Raw genomic sequence first — 14,568 nt, 5'->3', positions numbered from 1 at the left:
CAAATTTAAAGTGACTTTTTCTGATTCATAAAAATGAGCACCTACAGGACAGGCCCTGTGTCACAGGGAGGCCTGGAGCCTTCTGAGGGAGGCATTTGAGGTTTTATTTACATGGTTGAGCTGCATGGAAGGGACACAAATAAAAAATGACTTTTCCCATATAATAAAAATCAGCACCTACAGGACCAGCCCCATGTCATGGTGGGACCTGCTGCCTTCTGAGAGAGGCATTTGAAGTTTTATTGACGTGGCTGGGCTGCACTGAAGGGATGCAAATTTAAAGTGACTTTTTCTGATTCATAAAAATGAGCACCTACAGGACAGGCCCTGTGTCACGGGGAGGCCTGGTGCTTTCTGAGAGAGGCATTTGAAGTTTTATTGTCGTGGTTAGGCTGCATTGAAGGGATGCAAATTTAAAGTGACTTTTTTCAATTTATGAAAATCAGCACCTACAGGACAGGCCCCATGTCACAGGGAGGCCTGGTGCCTTCTGAGGGAGCCATTTGAGGTTTTATTGATGTGGTTGGGCTGCATGGAAGGGACACAAATAAAAAGTGACTTTTTCCATGTAATGAAAATGGGCACCTACAGGACAGAACTCGTGTCATGGGGAGGCCTGGTGCTTTCTGAAGGAGGCATTTGAGGTTTTATTGACGTGGTTGGGAGGCAGCACCTGTGCAAATTTGAAGCCTGCAGCTCTGCTCAGCAGAACCAACTCGTATATTTTACTGGGGTTTTTCATGGGGTTGTGGGACTGTAATTGTGAGCACAATAAATCTTTATGGCCTTGGATTTCCTCACGCGCTGCTTCCGAGGCCCTCGTGAGGTGTTTTACTCACCCAGGACAAACATTGAGAATTTCTGCTTCAGAATTCACCCCAAGGTAAGAATTTAGGGAAAATTAAGGGGATTAATTTATTCCCTGACAGGTGCTCTGGAACACTTGGAAAAAAATCATATTTCCTGCTTTTCACTGAAGGTTGTACTTAGGTGCTGCCACATCGGATCACTCCCACCATCCCCATCACTGCACAAAGTTAAATCCTTTGGCCTTCTGTGATTTAATATCTGTTTCTCTCTCTCTGGGGAGAAGGTTTGTCTGTGGGGAAGCTGCTGTAAGGCCATTCCAGGTGATCCCACAGAATCCTTAAGGTTGGAAAAGATCTCCAAGATCGTCAAGTCCAACCATTGACCAAATATCATCACACCCACTAAAAAATACTGAGTTTAAGTGCCACATCTAACTTGTTTTTTGAACCCTTCCAGGGATGGTGACTCCACCACTTCCCTGGGGAGTCTATTGCAATGCTTAACCACTTTTTCAGTGAATAATTTTTTCTTAATATCCACCTGCACCTTCCCTGGTGTAACTTGAGGACATTTCCCTCTTGTCCTGTCACTTGTTCCCTGGGGAAAAATCCTGACCCCCACCTGGCTACAACCTCCTGTCAGGCTGAGAGCAATCAGGTCTTCCCTGAGCCTTCTTTTCACCAGAATAAACTCCAGACATCCGTGGAATCCCAAGGATAGCCTTGGGATCAGCCTGGCTGGCTGCAGCCTCTCGCACCATCACTTTGAGATGTTTAGGAATTAATGTGCATATGAGCACCTCACATGGAGGGTGAGGCTTGGCCCTGTTTTTCCAGACATTTGGGCTCATTCTTCCCCTTTTAGGAACCACCTCATGGGATTATTATTTTTGTAATCATAAGTAGTGAGGGACCTGCTCTCATTTCTCATCAGAAAAGGTCACCCCCAGAGATCCTCTGGCACATCCCTGGGGACCAGGAGTGTTTTTGGAATGTGGGGTTTGATGGCACAAGTGCCAGTGGGAGAATCCCAGGTGTGTGGGAATGCTGAGAGGGGCTCAGGAAAGAAACAGAGCCACTGGTGTTTGCACAGACCTCGGTGGGATTGATGGTCACTTAGCAAATAAAGGATTGTCCTGCCTTCCCGTGGGATGTGGAGAATGGAAAATGGAATATGGGAAATGGAACCACCACAAAGCACTCGCAGCTGACCCTCTGACAGCTGGAGTCTTCACAAATGCTGGGGTAATAAAAAATAATTTTATATCAAAACTTCTGTCAAGGGGTGGGTTCCAGTTTGCTGCTCTGCCTGGTGTGACAATAAAGGATTCTAGCACAAAGCAATTTATAAAAAAGTTTTGATTTTCTTTCTCGATTTATCAGAATTGTTCTCAGAAAAACAAACCCCATTTTTTACAGACTGTTTGTCCTGTTGGTGGGGGGGGGGGCTCTTTAATATTGATCCCAAGCCCCAGGTCCTGTCAGGGATCCCAGTTTGAGGATAAACTGTGGGAAAGCACCACTAGAGGTCACTCAACATTAATTGTTACCTAATTAGCACATTTTGACCCTATATTTTAGGTCATCCTACCGCTTTCATACTTAAAGCATTGTCAGCTTTCACTCCTCAGCTAATTCTGCCAAAACTCAGAAAAGCTGGAGACAGAAAATTTTCCTTCAGCTCTTCCCTCATATGACTCTTCCCAAGGCTCCCAAATCAGCTTTGCCATAGACTCTGCGGGCAGCAAATCATTCTTTCCTCAGCTTTGAGCTTAATAAAGCTGGCAGTGATGGACCTCTGGAAGTGCTGGGTTTAGAGGCACTCAGCCCTGGCTGTGTTATCTCAAATAGCTGCTCACCCATTTCGAAAATTAAACCAAAATGAATTTTACAAGTGAGGGAAATATATGGGAAAATAATGTCTTCGATGTTTTCAGGTCCTCCCCCAACCACATTGTAGCCCTGTACCTCTTTAACCACTGCTAAATGGGAAGAAAAAGAAGATCTTTGTAGCAATTGACTAACTAAAAAGGAGGTAAAACTAAGTTTAAGTTTGATTAATGGGTATCTGCTGAAATCTCTCTGCATGTGTTTAATCAAAAGCAGATGTTCTATTTGCAGGGATTTTTCCATGATCTCGGAAAACGATGGCAGCAATTTGTTTGCCCAGGACAGCACTGAAAGGGAGAGCTAATTATTGTGTTCTACAAGGTTAAGATCACCCACTGCTGGTGCCATGCCCTGGTGGATGTTTTCAGCCACACTCAGGCACTGAACCCTCCCATCTCTCAGCTGATAATTGTGTCCAACCAAAGTCAGACTTTCACTTCAAACCCAGCTCAGTGCAGGCAAACCCTTGGGCAGCCAAGTTCTCCAAAAGGGTGCTCTATCCAAAATGACCAATTCTTATTTAATTTCTCTTTTTGGGTCATTGCTGATCCTCTCCTCCTCTTCCCCTTCCATTCAGCTGAATTGGCAAAGGCTGGATTAGCCACTTTATCCTTATGTATGAGCATGACAACTGTAAAGAATATTGCAGTTTCCTGAAAAATCATTCAGTGTTTCCTGAAAATCATTTAGTAACCTCTCAAGACCAGCACATGTGCAGCTGGAGGAGAAAACATTAACCACCATCAGCAATCACCACTGTGAGTGAGAAATGTATGAGTCTCTGGTTTTCTACTTCCTACATCAAGGTGACAAACAAATAGATGATCAGCATCTGAAAAGTCACATGGCTTCTCTCTCTTCACTTTGTAGAGAGATTAATTTTGCAGAGGTAAAAAGCAGAATTAGCCAAAAAATACCAAGCTCATAGTCTGGACTAATAGAATTTAGATTTCATTATAATTTTTTTAAACAGTGAAGCATCCTCTAAGCTTCTTCCAAGAAGCTTGTAGGGCCTGTTGTGATAGACAAGAGGTGATGATTTTGGACTAGAAGAGGGGTAGATTGAAGTTAGATTTAAGAAAGATGAAGGTGATAAAACTCGGGCACAGGCTGCCCAAAGAGGTGGCAGATACCTCACCCCTGGAAATATTCAAGGTCAGGCTGGATGGGGCTTGAAACAACCTGGTCTAGTTGAAGATGTCCCATGGCAGGGGTGGCCCTGGATGACCTTGGAAAGGTCCCTTCCAACCCAAACCATCTGGTGATGATTTGATTTCAAGGTCTTCCAAGATCTGAGGCATCCTCCATCCTCCATACTTGGTGTGTCCAACAAGCATCACCTTTCCAATATTGATGGAATTCCTGCCTGGCATCAATCACCTCTGCCTGTTTATTACTTAGATCTGTGGTGACCCTTTGCTCCCTCTGAGGAAGTTCTTAGTTGGACACGTCCCCTTTCCTTAGCTCCTGCTGCATCCACAAAGATTCCAACTGTGCTTGAATTTCAAGTCTCCATGTCTGCTCTGTAATTCCTGTGTTCTACAAAGGGCTGGATAAAGAAGATTAAGGGATGTTTAACAAAAACCCAGCTAAAAAGACAAGTTTAGCCAAGCCTCTTCTTTGGAAGATCTCTGCTACTGGAGATCTTACTCCAGAATGGCCAAAGAGTTACTTAACAGATTCACCTTCTCAGAAATATTTGCTGAACTGCCATCATGCCACAAGACTTGATTTTTAAAGCCAAAAATCTAATCCTGACATGGAGAAATGGAGGAATGGGTTTGCTTTTTTTCAAAATATTGGGTCTAAATAAAAGCCCTCCCTGTTGAAAAGTTAATGCCCAATGGCTCAAGAGTCTCAATGGAGAAAATCAAAGTCAAGTGGGCTTAGTCAGAGAAACTGTCACTCCTTTTCAAGGGAAATTACAACTTTTGACATACAAATTGCTGCACAACTCCAGGAGTCTTGAGTTCCAGCTCTCTGAAGGGATCAGTTGCCCCAGTTGGGTCACCACAGGGTGATTTTTTGCCAATTATCCTCCTGTTCCCTGATCAATTTTTCTGCCCGTTCTTATACCAGCACCTATTCCAAAATATTCTCATTTGGGACAAATCACCCCCTGTTAATTTCCTTTTCAGCTCCCCACAAAGATCATTAACAGCACAGCAAAGTTCCTTGCAAGATTTCTACCCAGCTGACACAACAATTTGCAAATTCTCCTTTCCCCCCTACAAACCTGCTTTTTATTCTCATCCCTCATCATAAAAAAGTTCATTTCCATATTACAACACCTAAATCCCAGTCACATGAGGCTTCTCTCAATCCTCTGCACAATTTTAAGGGAAATATTAGAAAATAAGGAAAAAACAAACTTTTTTTCTAGTTGAAAGCATGCACAGATGTTCTTTACCCAATATATGGATTAGATAATGCAGTTGTCAGTGACACACTTTTTTATCAGACTTTTAAAAGCATTCAATGATGAAGAATAAATGTAGTTTTCCAATCAATGTTAAAACCTTCATCGAGGATAAAATCACTTCATACACGTGGTGGGGTTTGGGTGCTTTGGTTTTTGCAATAATCCAATAAAAGCTCAAAATTAGCACTGAAAACAAAGGGAAATCAACCAATTCTGATGTATTAGTGAAATTATAAAGCACAGCTCACTGTGGGCATTATAATTGAGTGCATGGAGCTGATGAGCAGCTGAACTCATCTGCCATAAGTTTTTTATTTCAAGCTAATCCATAAACTGCTCTTTCAATTCTCTAAAAGCACATAAAATACCAACAATTCTTTTAGAGTATCCCCATCAATCCAATCAAAAAAATCATAGGTTGCAAATGATCACCCATAGCTGTGATACTAAAAATATCCTGGTTATCAATCTAAAGCTGGTTTTGCAAGGATGTTGGCCAGGATATTTTGCTTCATTACTTCATGGTTCTCCTTCTGTTGTTTATTGTCCTGTCACCTCATATTTATATCATTTGGCCTCCATCTTCCATAGCAATTAAAAATGGCATTTCTTTAACCCTGGTTTGGCTGTTTTTTCTGCTGCTTTCCACACATTTCCATCCCTGGATTGGAATTTATTGGCACCACCAGTCTCTGTGCATTGACCTCTCCCACTAAGAAAACTTTAAATATTTGATTTACTCCATTCCTTGTTTTAGTCATTTTACCATGATGGGATATGTGGCTCCACAGACAAATTTTGTCACACACAGTCACCACCTCAGCAGAGAGACCCTGGAAATGGCTGATTTCTGCACGTGCATTCCTTTTGGACATGGTAAATCCTGGGATTGCTGCAGCTTGGAAGCTGTCCCAGACAGGGCACACAGGGGACACTGGGAATCACACACTGGATTCAAACTCTCCACATTTAGGGACAAACTCTTGGATATGGGAAGAAAAGAGGGGCTCAGCCAATATTATCTGGTAATTTGAAGATAACCACAGCTAAAAAGGGCTTCATGTGTCCAGGAAAGGAGCTGTCAGACTGGATTGTATTGGATTGGGACAGGAAGGATTAGTGGAGAGGAGCTCTGACAGTGAATTCAGAATAATCTGCAGTAGATATTATAAAGTGCTGCTTTGCTGGTTGCATTCACCCACAGACTTTCCCCAAGAACTCTGTGTATTAGGGGTAGTTTGGAGCTCAGTTTTTAGGGTTGGCTTTGGACATTTTTGGGGCCCCAAAGCTGGAGTCCTGAAGCCCATGGACAAATTATCAGGAATTCAGCACATGCTGTGTGAGGGCCACCAGTGGCTTTACCTCTCTCAGAGGAGTAACCTCTAAAAGTTATTTCACTGGCAAAGCGTTTCCATCCACCAGCATTCCCAGCAGGAGGTACTTTTTTCTTTCACCAGGAAAATGTTCTTCCCCCAGAGGGTGCTGGGCAGGGAATGGGCACGCAGGGATGCCCAGGCTGGGATTGTTGGGGTGTCTGTGCAGGGACAGGAGCTGGACTGGGTGATCCTGGTGGGGCCTTTCCAACACAGGATATTCCATAATTCCATGATTGAATGGAAGTGCTGGGAGGCACAGAGAGGTTCATCTGCACGGCCTGCAGGTGTGCCACAGAAATAAATGCTCTTTCCCTTTCTCATATCCCCTGCCAGGTGTCTTGCTTAAACACTGGCCCAGCTCTGTCCCCCAGCCTGGAGGTCTGAAATGAAATGACAATCTGCTCCTCTCCTGGCTGCCTGGAACTTGAGCAGAGACATTTCACAAGAGAATAATGATGGGCTGCTTTCCCTGCATCCCTCTTTGTCTCCGTTTTGATTTTTATAGTGTCTCATCTGCTCTGCTGAGCTGCCAGTCACCTCCTGGGGACACTGTCCCTCGCCGAGAGCTCCTGGGACTGTCTGACTGTCCCTCAGTCCCGAGGCCAGGACATCCCCTCTGGAAGCTGGACCTGTGGACACTGTGACTGCTCAGAAAGTGCCTTTCAGTTCTGCATCTTCTCGTTTGCCCCTGGCAGCTGGATCTGAGCTCGGAGGAGCTCCCTGCTAACGAGGGAGCTCCATTCTCTGATCCTCTCCTTGCTTGGCTCTGGTGGCTGAATTGCCTCTGGCTCACCTCAATCAGCTCCATTTATTCCAGGGTTTTGAGTAGCTGCATATGAAAGCCTCGCTGATGGAGATATCACATGGCTTTGCTTTGCCTACAGACAATGATTTCATCTTAATAAAGTCAGGTTTTGGCTCTGCCTGCTGCACTGCCAAGTGAGCTCTCCTACAAGCCCCACAATGCAGCAGCTTTGTGAGGAAAAAAAAAATACTGGACAGAATCCTTTCTTTTTTCTCTCAATAATCCTGAAAATGAGCCATGACTGACAAGTGGGAGCAAGGAGGATTTGAAGCACTTGAATTTCCTTCTCCAGTGTATTTCATATTGAAACTGTGGATGCCACTGTCACTGCAGGAAGAGTTATGAGAGCATTTAAAGAGTTAAGACCTTCATATGCCTGAGGACACTTTTAAGCCCTGGTTTTCTCTCTGCTCTGTCCTATCAGGTTTCTTTCTCCCTCTGGTCAAAATAGTAACTTATATAATTGCCTAATTCGCATGAATTTGCAAGGCAACAAATGAAATGAAAAAGCTCCTCGGAAACACCAGCACCACACAAAAATGCACATAAATCAAATAAGCACCTCCAACACCTGAAGTGACACGTAGCCACATCGAATTCCTGCGCTGCAAACTGCCCAGCCCACGGAACAGAGCAAAAAATGCAGAGCACAAGGCACAAATGTGCCAGTCAGGCTCTCCAGGAGGCTGTGCATGCCACTGGCAGGGCTGCTTTGCATTAATGCCCCTCAGTTCTTTGGCTGATTTGTTCCTCGGGTGTAACAGCTGCCCACAGGTTGTACCTGCACGGGTGAATCGAGTGTGACACAGAGGCAGAACACGGTGGTGGCTGGTTCTTGTACTAATAAATATTTCAACATAAAGCCTGAGTGCTTGTCCTGCAGGGCCTGAGCCTTCTCTGCTGCAAGAGGCAGAAAAAGCAACGGGCAAATTGATGCCCATAATGGAGAATTAAAACAAAACAAAACTGAAAAAAAATCCAACAACAACAAAACACACACATAAAAAACCAAAACAACAACAAAAACAAAACAAAGCAAAACAAACCAAACAAACAAAAAAACAACTTGGTAAGCTTGTGGTAAAGGATCACATATTTTACACTGATTTTTGTTTCTTAGGAAATTTGAAGCACTTGGATTTCTTTTTTCAGGGTATTTTCTATTGAAACTGGATGCCACCATCACTGAGGGAAGGGTTATGAGACCTTCACTTGCCTGAGGACACTTATAAGCCCTAAAATTCCACCTAAAACCCTAAAATCCCACCGTTGTGTTTTCCTTTTTGTTTTATTTCTAACAGCCAGCCCTGTCCCTCTACATAGGTCAGCCCTGAATGGGGGGCTCTTTCCTTCAAGCCTCTTTCCTTCATGGAATTTTTTCTAGGAAGAAGAAGGAAAACATCTCAGCCTCTCAAAGTTGGAGCATCCTTCTCCTCTCTTCCCCCTTTTAGTGTCAAGTGGGAGATTTACCCACCTCCCACCCCAGTGATGCCTGACAGCAAAACTGGCTCCAAAGTGCATTCCCCAAGCTCACAGGCAGCTCCAGCATTCTGGGATGAGCAATCCCAGCCTCACCAGGAACCCTGTAAATAATATTTGTACAGCTCCCAGGGCAAACAAACACGGGCAGGAAGCATTTACAAACCCAGGCTGTGTTAATTGCTTCTGGGAGTGTCTGCAGATGACTCTACCTGAAAATATTTGAGGGTTTTGATGAAAACTCATAGATTGTGGCACACGGATAAAAAGGCAAACATTTCCTTCATTTCCTTGCTGGGTTTTGAAATTAAAAAGGAAAAGAGCCACATCTGTGCTCAGGAGCCATTTCCAAGCTCCCCATCCAGCTGTGTTGGCTTCCATGGCTGGACAGTACGGATTGAGCAGGTCCTAAATGTGGGATTTACTCCTAGAACCTCAAGTGTTGCACCTCATGGGGTATTTATTGCTTGAAAATCAGGAATTTGTGAGGAAAAAAGGGTGAAGGAGGAGAATTAAGTCAATATTTCCATCTAGGATCACTCTCCATCCTCAACTCTTCAATGAGATTTGGCTTGTGGGGACATTTGCCTCTGGGTTTTGTGGTGTAGAAGTTGTTTGACTTGCTGGGAATGTGATTTCCATCAGAAGAGGCTCTCAGTTAGAGAATAAAAATTCCAAAAGAGGGTTTTATGTGGCAATATCTTTACTGATTAAAAATAAAGGAGTAAAATAAAGTAAAGCAATGACTTTCCACTTGTTTTACTCGTATTTATTTTATGTGGCAGGAAATTTTCATTGTTTCAGTGGGAACTGGAGTTATCTTCAGCCTCACTATAAGTTTTACCTCTATTATTGTGAAATACCCAGTTATTTTTCTCAATTGGTGAAAGCAAATTAACAAATGTAAATATACTTTCTTATTTCCAGGTGCTGGTGTGGAGTTAGTTTGGGGAAAGCTGGAAAATGCTGCTATCAAGATTCTGTGGAGGAAAAAAAAAAACCTATAGGTTTGTGTTTTATGATTCATGAATCCATTCTGTTTCATTGTAAACTAGGAGAGAATTTTCACTGGAACCCTAGAAATAAACTGGAAACAAGATGGAAAGAAGTCAAAGTGACTCTTTGGGCACTGTGATCTTTATTTTGGGTAATAAATGTGCAGACTGGAAGAAGGCAATGAAGAACGGCTTGGAAGCATATTCCCCAGACATGTAAATTTTAAATAAATGTCAATTCCTTTTAACAGAATCCACAGCTGACTTTTTAAATATCTTTGTCACTGTTCCCATTAGGATTTATTTCACTAATTTAAGTTCACGGCAAGTATTTTCTCTGTGTTTTTGGTGGGAATTACCTAAATCTTGTCAATACTGTATTTCTTAAACACCAAGTTTCAACCTGGGATATTTGGGGCTGTGATTTGTGGAAGAAATCCCAAAATTTTGATTTTGGGAGAGATTGTGATCCAACCTCAATCAATGTGGAAATCTCTGTTTTCTTGCATCCTGGCCCAATACTCTGAATGTGGAATTTCATGAGTAAATATTGGATTGAATTTGTTGAATCCATGAAGTTGGTTTTTGCCACTGAAGGATTTTGTTGTGGAGGGTGATTTAAGGGCTTTGAATGTTGTTCTCACCCTCAGTGTTATGAAATTCATCTGTCCGTGCTCCCAAAATCCCTTCCAGCTGTTTCAAAAGAGCATTTATTAACATCTGCAGCAAGGCTGGTTTTGCTCCACAGGAGATATCAGAAGAAATCCCATGGAATCAGTCAGAACATGTGTGGATCTCAGCACTGCAGCTGAATTTTTTAGGAGAAACTAAAAAATGCTGGTAGCACAAATTTTCTTCTTCATTCCTCACTTTTCTCCATCTGAAGAATAAATGTAGAAGAAAATAAATGTAAAAGGGCTCCACAGTGAGCCTGTGCCTGACACAGTTTGAATGTGGGTTAAGACGACCAAAAAAAAGAGGCAAAATACTTGATATGCCTCACAACAAACCCTCAGAGTCAACAGTCCGTGAGGAAGTAATTTATGTCAACATATCAACATTGCAAATCGTCAATGTCCTCTTTAAAAAAAACAATATCTCTTCTAAATTTCCTTCAGATGGGAATGACTGACGCCCAAGAAAATGCAAAAGGACCTTGAACAGAAAGGCTGCTGCAGTGGCTTGCAGGGACACGCTCCTCCCGAGTTTCCAGCACAATTATATGCTTATTACTTCGGAAGAGTTCGAAAACAAGCAAGCTGCAGCTTTTAATGAAGCTTTCATAGCAGTGAGAACTATGAAAAAGCATTTAAAGCAGCTCATCTCCTCCTCTATTCAGGCTCCCTTTCATTTCCAGAGGCAGTTGCGAGGAGAAATTGGATGCCATCCAGTTTGGGTTTATAAGGAAGCAGAAAAGGAGATAATGGCGGAAGTTTGTGCTTTCTTCCCCCATGTAAATTTGATCATCTTCAACGTTTGATCAGATTTTGAGGAACACAAGACAAAAAAAAAAACCTCCAGCAGATATTTCCAATCATGCATTTTAAAAACCTCAAAAGAGCTTTGCAGAGCCTCCCTGTATCCAGAGCTGCTTCAGACTCTTCTTTTTATTATTTTGGGCGAAGATGTAGAACATAACCAGTTACTTAGCCCTGGCATCTGATTATAAAATCCTGACTCAGAGCATCTCCAGGTTCTGCTTACAATGCACAGACATACATCCAGCCCTTTGTACTGTCAGGCTGCCTCCCTAACAAGCCAGAAATATGTATGTGAGTGGAGAAGACATTCCAGGATCAGAGGAACAGTCACTTAACAATATGTCATGGAGACTGATCCCTTTGTCAGCCCACAAAAGCTAAATGTGACCCCAAAGGAGACATCTTTTATTATGGGGGATGCAATTTTCTTGCCCTTTGATGGCATTTTTTTATTACCAGCATTATTCACAATTCCCTAATTAGAGAGGATAACATTGGTACACAGGTTTTTACTCTTCAGTTTGGGTACACACAGGTGTATTTGTGCAATAAGTTGGAATAATATTGCTTTTCCTTTCTGTTGTTCTGTACAGAGTTCAGTGGGCCACAATATTTTTCTCTGAGTCTGCTCTAATGCTGTGATGTCACATATGCACTCACAAAGATGAGACTGAACAGTTTGTTCATTTGTTTTTCAGTTTAAAAGGGCTTATTTGAAACTTTGTAACCGAAGCTTATTTCAGGTTTTATTTCTAGAAGCGCACTTGATCCTTTCAGTGGAAAAAGTACCATGTGCTGACATTGCAAAATTGTCCAAATTCAAGCACCTGAATTCAGGATCTCACCTTCCCTTTGGTGCTCCTGGATTTGTGTGCCAACATGGAACACAAATCCCCAGTGTGGGAAAAATAAAGCCATTGCTTTGGAGGTGCCCAAAACTTGTCCAGGGGAATTTACAAAGGATTTTGGTCTTTCTCTGTCTGTTTGCTTTCATATGAATTGCTGTTCACGGCAGAGTATAAAGCCTGGACTTGAAAATAACAAAATATGGGATATTTCCCAACAAGTTTCTGGACAACTGTGAAGAAACCTCATCACACAGCAACCAGAGAGCACAAACTGCCCCAAATCTTCTTTTTCCAGACCTTGGAGAGTCACAACTCTCTGGCATTTTGAGGGAAATTGTGAATCAATTCCCTGCTCAGGATTTCACTTGACAGACCCAGCACAGCCCTAAAAGTCAGCTGTGGGGAAGTGATTCCTGTATCTGTTTGTTTGTTTTTCTGTCCACATTTCACTGCCCAGAAGCCAATGAAGGGATTTTACAGCAGTTGAAGTTCTCCAACTGCAACCCAGCTGTAAAACACACAGTGGAGTTTTCTCCTTTTTACTTCCTGGCAGTGAGTTCTGGTCCTGTCAGTTAAACCCACCTCAGAGAAGGAGAAAGAGAGAGAGAAATGACTGCTCAGTGAATCTCAGAAGAATTATGGAGTGGTGCAGCCCCAGAAGGATTTTAGGCAGTTTTATATTGCCCTGCTCAGCTCACATTTATTTTGTCTGTCTCAGTGTCTGAGCTATGTGCTGGGTAGAGAAAACTTCCTCTGCTGACTGATGGATCTGAGCAATCTGATGTGGATCTGGCTGGATGAAACAGAGGAGAGTGTTCTTAGCTGCACAGAAGGCCAAAATCTGTATTATATATTTATTTTATTATGCTTTAATATATTTAATGCAAGCAAGTACTAGAGAGTGTTAAAAAATAGTTTTTACATAGAGAAAAACAAAGAGTCAGTAAAGAATTAGGAATTTTTTTAACAGTTAAATGCTTCCATATAAACTTAGTTATGTCCAACTGCTTGAACCCAAGAGGAGGAATAACTGCAGCAATCCAAAAATTTGTGCTGCAAAGGTAACCCTCTTCTAAATAAAACCAGAAACATATCCTAAATCACAGTAATTATCCAATTGTGCTGGTTTCTGACTACGTGTGACATTCAAAGTCTCCCAAGAACCTGGAGATATTCCGAGGAATGTGTTCTGCCAGTGAAGATTTATCCAGTTTCACCTGATAAGATTCTTCATCTTGGTTTGAGCAGTGCAATTTGCCCTCCTCAGCACGCTGCCTTGCATTCATATATGTAGAGAAGAACTGGATTGATTATCTTCAGGCTTCCTGCCACTAAACTCAGCAAATTAGCTGCTCATGATTCCAGCAAATGACTGCTCTTTTTTTATTTTTTCTCTTTTTTTTCCCTGGTGCTCCGGGAGGAACTGAACTGCAAAGCTTTGGCTGGCAAGCTGAGAACTTGTTCAGAAATTCCCTAAAGAAGAAAAAGCTGGAGAGCTGCTGTTAGAATTGATCAAGAGATACAGGAAAATATGGGAAGGTTCTGGTGTCCCAGAGAATCCAAGGAAGTGGAGCTGTTTCTCTTGGTGCCTTTTCCACAGAGCAGATCGGGTGCTGTGTGTCACAGAGAATCATGGATGGTTTGGGTTGGAAAGGGATCCCCTTACATCCCCTCATGGAGACTCCACCACTGCCCTGAGCAGCTGTGCCAGGGATGGGCAACCCTTCTCATGAATAATTTTCCCAAATATCCACCCTGCCCCTCCCCTGGCCCAGCCTCTCCTCCTGTCCCTGTTCCTGGGAGCAGATCCCAAATCCCCCCGGCTGTCCCCTCCTGTCAGGAGCTGTGTCCACCCACAGTCAGTGCTGGGAGCTGTCTTGGGTTGCAGTGAAAGATGTGCTCCATTCCCATCTGTTGAAACTGTTTAAAGAGGTGTTTTTCTTTATCTCATAACTCCACAGGGGAGGGGGTGGGTGCCTTCTGTTAATGGCCCAGCTGTTAAACCAGCTGGGGCAGGGTTCTTTATCCCTTCCAAGACCCATCCTCCCTGCAGGGGATCTCTGCTGTCCATGGGCCATCGAGGCTTCCTGCGGGGCTGATCCAATTCCATCACCCATGGGAGATGCTCCACCCAGGGGAGGAGCCCGGCATTCCCACCTGGATAAACCCTGGCATTCAGAGCCCAGCACAGCCTGTGTGCTCTGCATTCCCACCTGGATAAACCCTGGCATTCAGAGCCCAGCACAGCCTGTGTGCACTGCATTCCCACCTGGATAAACCCTGGCATTCAGAGCCCAGCACAGCCCGTGTGCACTGCATTCCCACCTGGATAAACCCTGGCATTCAGAGCCCAGCACAGCCTGTGTGCACTGCATTCCCACCTGGATAAACCCTGGGATTCAGAGCCCAGCACAGCCTGTGTGCTCTGCATTCCCACCTGGATAAACCCTGGCATTCAGAGCC

This window comes from Prinia subflava, chromosome 11 (genome assembly GCF_021018805.1).
Source record: "Prinia subflava isolate CZ2003 ecotype Zambia chromosome 11, Cam_Psub_1.2, whole genome shotgun sequence".
Taxonomy (NCBI): Eukaryota; Metazoa; Chordata; class Aves; order Passeriformes; family Cisticolidae; genus Prinia; species Prinia subflava.
The sequence above is the reverse complement of the archived record's forward strand: the minus strand, read 5'-3'. Positions refer to the sequence as shown.